We start from the raw sequence: 5,958 nt of genomic DNA on the forward strand, positions 1-5,958 counted from the left end.
AGGATCCCTTGAACCTGGGAGGCGGAGGTTGCAGTGAGCCAAGATCACACCACTGCACTCCAGCCTGGGCAACAGAGTGAGACTCCATCTCAAAAAAACAAACAAACAAACAAAAAAACAGAAAAGAAGAAAAGAAAAAGTGTCCTAGTGCCCTCAGTTGTATTTATCTTGATTAATGAAAACCTGTTTAGTTTTACAGACCTAGAAGAGAAGGTGTTTGAACCAACATTTTCTCAGGAAGGTTTCATTCATTGCCAGCTCCTCCTCTGTGTGAAGCACTGTTTTAGGCACTGGGGATGCACCTATGAACAAATCAGGAAACCTCTCTGCCAGGATGGAGCTTATGTTCTGCGGGGGATGAGTCTCAATAGTCAATAGAGCAATGAAGAACGATGAAGCAGGGCCATGGAGAAAGAGAGTGATGGGGAGAGGTGTGTGTGCTTCTGTAGACAGAGTGCTTGGGAAAGGACTCTTAGTAAAGAGCTATGTGAACAGAGACCCGAAGGAGGCAGGGGAGTGAGCCGTGTGGCTGTCTTGAGGAAAGGCTTTCTAAGCAGACGTGAAGGCCCCAATGACAAGCTTGCTGCGTGTGATTGAGGCATAGAGAGGAGGCCAGTGTGACTGGAGGTGAGGTTGGAGAGCTAGGGGAGGGTTGGACCATGGGCAGTTCCACAGGTCTTTTTTTTTCTTTTCTTTTTTTTAACTAAAAAACAAAACAACAGCAAAAGTGAGAAGAGTATTGAACTTGGAGTCAGAAATCCTAGCTTTGAGTCCCTGTTCCGTCACTGACTAGCTGTGTAATAATCTCAAAAAAGGCATTCTACTATTCTGAGCCTCCATTTTCCCAACTGCAAAATACCAGTGGGCAAGGGAAGACCATAAATGCTGTAACACCTGTGAAAGTTTTCACAGCCTGGAAAATGCTCTCTTTCTGTAAGGGATTGCAACCACTGTGAAAGGATGCAAAATAACCTTTCATAGTCAGTGAACCAAAGCGGGAGTCAGCAGAACTCCAAACTTCAATCTCTAGGACCTTTCATCAACGGAGGGACTACCAAAGGAAAACAATAAAGCAGCCAAATGCATGATGACTCTTCGAGGCTGCCCGGTTGCCAGTCTCTCCGCTTCCTTTTCTGTGATGAAGTGTTCTGAAAGTACAGTGCTCAGTGGCGTTGTTCCCTTTTACAGATGAGAGGAGCAGCTTTGGTATCAAAGAGCAGGCACAAGAACTGGGAGGAGAAAGACGGTTAAGTGCATTCAATCATTCAGTAAGAGTGATTACTAGATTTAAATCGTGTTGGAACCTGTTTTGTTCAATTGTTTCAAAAGAACTTGATTTACCCTCAAATACGACCATTAGGAAAACAGGGTGGAAAAAACACAAACACTGGAAAAAAACACTTAGCACACCTGCTAAAGAAGCCCATGTGATATTGGGATACAGAATCATAAATATTTTAATTTTGTGAACACCATGTTTTTCCATATTTACTTTATTTGACTTTGTTTCTGATAACTCTAACTTTGCCAGTGTCCTCACAGTCCAACTCCCCATCTTGCATTTCACTCTTAAGAAGAGGTCTCAGTCAGCCTGGCCAACATGGTGAAACTCCATCTCTACTAAAAATACAAAAATTAGCTGGGCATGGTGGCAGGCGCATGTAATCTCAGCTACTCGGGAGGCTGAGGCAGCAGAATCGCTTGGACCTGGGAGATGGAGGTTGCAGTGAGCAGAGATCGTGCCACTGCACTCCAGCCTAGGCAAAAGAGTGAGACTCCGTCTCAAAAAAAAACAAAAAAAAGTCTCAAGGTCTCAGTCTCTATTCAAGCTCTGTCTTGTTTTCCTGTCTAGCATGTCTCGTTTTTCTGAGCATTGAGGTCCTACGTTAGTCCTCTCCTTACAGGCTTGCAGGGTGTGGCACCAGACGCTGACTGCTGATCTCACATCTGAGTGCCCCCTTCCTGTCTGGCTCTCCTCAGCTGCTTGCCTGAGTGGAAAGATAGTGTGTACTGTAATTCTAAAGTGCACAGACTTAGGCCGGGCACGGTGGCTCACGCCTGTCATCCCAGCACTTTGGGAGTCCAAGGTGGGTGGATCACGAGGTCAGGAGTTCCAGACCAGCTTGACCAACATGGAGAAACCCCGCCTCTGCTAAAAGTACAAAAATTAGCTGGGCTTGGTGGCACACGCCTGTAATCGCAGCTACTCAGGAGGCTGAGACTGGAGAATCGCTTGAACTTAGGAGGCGGAGGTTGCGGTGAGCCAAGATCACACCACTGCACTCCAGCCTGGGCGACAGAGCGAGACTGTCTCAAAAAATAAAATAAAATAAAAAAGCGTACAGACTTTAGGATTAAAGAGCAAAAGACAGAACTTTTCAGATTTACAAAACAACAAAAATGACAACAATAGCAATAAAACCATTTTTCCCAATTCCATCCAGTAATATGTAATCTACAAGAGATGTATTTAAAACAAAAGGGCATGGAAAATTTGAAAGTAAGGAATGAAATATCACAAGTAAGGTAAACCAGAAGAAAGCTAGGGTAGCAATTTCAATAACAGATAAAATAGAATTTAAGATGAAAAATGATCGTAAGGGACACGGGGCACTTTAAATGTTGGTTAAAAGAACTGTAGATAAAGAATCATGAACAAATATGCACCTAAGATAGCCTTGGAACACATAAAGCAATAATTCACAGAATGGTAGGCATTTAAACGTCTCCCAAAGAGACAGATAAATCAAGCAGGCTTTGGTGATGATCAAGCTGACCTGAGCTCATATCCCTTTTCCAGCACTTACTGGCTATGTAAGTGACTTCATTATGTTATTTAGGTTCTGCAAAGCTCAATATTTTCATGTGAATAACAGGAATGATAACATCAGCCTCCCATGACTGCCATAAGCTTTAAGTGAGATAATATATATACGTTATCTAGTACAATTTCTGGACAATAGTTGATATTTAATAAATGACTTCAGTAAAAATTATCCTTCAAACCCCTCACCCAACCCCACTCAATCACCAGCTATGTCCCTATTAGGCCTCTTTGATTTTGAATATAGGCTATTTCCTGTATCCCTGGCTTTTCCACCATCAAAATTCTAGGGACACAGCAGAAAGCTGAGACAGAGTCTGGAGAAACACAACATCTTTGTACAACTCAGGAGTGATACTCAACTAAAACGCACCCAGTAAGGGTTGTGTCCCGGTTGTTTCTACCTACGTCCGTGCTGACCGATCAGCGCCTGTGCCGCTTGTCACTATGTTGCCTCTTAGTTCCAATTTACATGGCCTTGTGTTAGCAGAGCCAGAGCCTGTAAACATTTCTCATCAGCTGTCATCCCAGCTACTCAGGAGGCAGAACGTTAGGTTTCATCAATGAGGCACTGGAGTGACACTGAGAGGACATAGCTGCAGAAAGATCGTTGCCTTCTAGGTTCTGGCCCTTTATTATTACTATTTAGCCTGAGAGTGCAACAACCGGTGTGGACAAAGTTTCTGCTGCACTCTCACACCTTGCTCTTCCTACTGTGACTTTTTTTTTAGATGAAATCTCACTCTGTCACCTAGGCTGGAGTGCAGTGGTGCGATCTTGACTCACTGCAACCTCCGCCTCCTGAGTTCAAGTGATTCTCCAACCCCAGCCGCCCGAGTAGCTGAGATTACAGGTTTGTGCCATCACGCCCGGCTAGTTTTTGTATTTTTAGTAGAGACAGGGTTTCACCATGTTATCCAGGCTGGTCTTGAGCTCCTGATCTCAAGTGATCCACCCGCCTCGGCCTCCCAAAGTGCTGGGATTACAGGCATGAGCCACTGTACTTGGCCACTACTGTGACTTTTAAGCAGCTCTGGTCTGCTCACCCCCTCTGACAACGGAGGGCTGCTTCTAGAGACCAGTTCTAGTCAATGCTCTCTTACCAGTTTCTACCAGTGACAGGTGTGTGTTCTTATAGTAGTCAAACCCTCTTAAAGAGATCTAAGTCCTGAATTCCTTCTCTGTCTCCTCTTGTCAGCCTACGGGTAGAAGCTTCTTTTTATTGCACTGGCTGCTTTTGAACCCCTTAGAGGCCTCTCTTACTCCTTTTGGTAGTTAATCACCTTCTACTAGTAAACAATTTTTTATATTAAAGTTTCTCTATTCAAATAATGGATGTAGCTTCCTTCTCCTTCCTGGAGATGGATCTGATATGTTTCTCCACTAAACTGCAACTGTTATCAATAAGTTACTGTATTGGTTAACATTCCTTAATGTAACCACCTCCCTTCCCCACTAAAGAAGAACCATTGACAGCTCCGTTCGGTAGATCTTTTGTGACCAGAGAGAATAAGGAGAATAGGTAGAAATAGATAAGATCTGAGAAGTGAGAAGAAAGGGAAGGAGGCTTAACAGAAGAAGCTAAGTTGATCCGTATGATAAAGAGCTAGGGGAGAGGGAGAAAGACGTAAGGATGAAGAAAAGCGTCACGGCAGAGTGTGGGAGAAAATTTAGATTTTAGAAATTCGGTGGGGCTTATGAGTTGCATTTATATTTCTATTTATGTTCTTGACAAGATATGAGTAAAGATTGAAATTTGGGTTTTATTAGTTTTGGTTGCAGGAATATGCCTCCTTATCTGTGCCTCCGTGCAAAGGCTTGGCCACGTAAGCGCTTGGCTCTTATTAGAGTTTGACTGGTTTCTCCTTCAAGTCAAGGAAACGCCTAATTTGTCCATGCTTTTGTTTGCTGATTTCCAAGCTCTAATACTATGACTGCAGTCACCTGAAAAGATATCTAGCAGGTTCTAGGCAATGTTAAAAAGTCCTCATGTGGGCCGGGCGCAGTGGCTTACGCCTGTAGTCCTTGCACTTTGGGAGGCCAACGTGGGTGGATCACCTGAGATCAGGAGTTCGAGACCAGCCTGGCCAATATGGTGAAACCCCATCTCTACTAAAAATACAGAAAAAATTAGCCAGGCATGGTGGCGCGTGCCTGTAGTCCCAGCCACTCAGGAGGCTAAGGCAGGGCAATCGCTTGAACCCGGGAAACGGAGGTTGCAGTGAGCTAAGATCATGCCACTTCACTCCAGCCTAGGTGAAAGAGCCAAACTCCGTCTCAAACAAGCAACAACAACAAAAAAGTCCTCATGTGTCTGTTTTCAACTATCTAAAGAGGCACTCAGGTCCCACAAGTACTTTCTCATTTGGCTCTGGAAAACCCTTTGACTAAATTGATTTCAAAAAATAAAAAGACAGAGTAGTTGTTCCACTGGACATGGCATAGTATAGAGCACCAGCTTTAATCATTGTGTGTGTGTGTGTGTGTGTTCGCAAAAAGAGACACTAGACAGATAAACCAGAAATTAATAGAAATTATTATCTATAGGGGTAGAAGGGATGAGAAGAGAGAACAAGGATGGAAGTGAGCATTATACAAATTTAAATTAAATGAAAAAGAGCAGCAGATATTGAGTCAGATAGGCATGGGTTCGAATTTCAGTTCTGCAGCTAACCACCATCTGACCTTGGAAAATTACTCTTTTGGCCTCAGTTCCATTAATAAACCGCACAGGGTTGTTGGGAATATAAAATGAGATGACGCCTCCCGAAACACTTAGTCCAGTGCCTGGTAAATGATAGCTATACTTAGTATTGTCTTGGCTCAGCGTGCAAGAACCCTGTAAGATTCTTAAGCCTCGGCCAGGCGCAGTGGCTCACGCCTGTAATCTCAGCACTTTGGGAGGCCGAGGCGGACAGATCACTTGAGCTCAGGAGTTTGAGACCAACCTGGGCAACATGGTGAGACCCCGTCTCTAACAAAAACACAAAAAATTAGATGGGCGTGATGGTACGTAACTGTAATCCTAGCTACTTGGGGGGCTGAGATGGGAGGATTGCTTGAGCCCAGGAGGTCGAGGGTGCAGTGAGCCAAGATTGGGCTACTGCACTCCAGCCTGGGTGACAAAGTGAGAC

Source organism: Mandrillus leucophaeus, unplaced genomic scaffold, assembly GCF_000951045.1.
Source record: "Mandrillus leucophaeus isolate KB7577 unplaced genomic scaffold, Mleu.le_1.0 Scaffold320, whole genome shotgun sequence".
NCBI lineage: Eukaryota > Metazoa > Chordata > Mammalia > Primates > Cercopithecidae > Mandrillus > Mandrillus leucophaeus.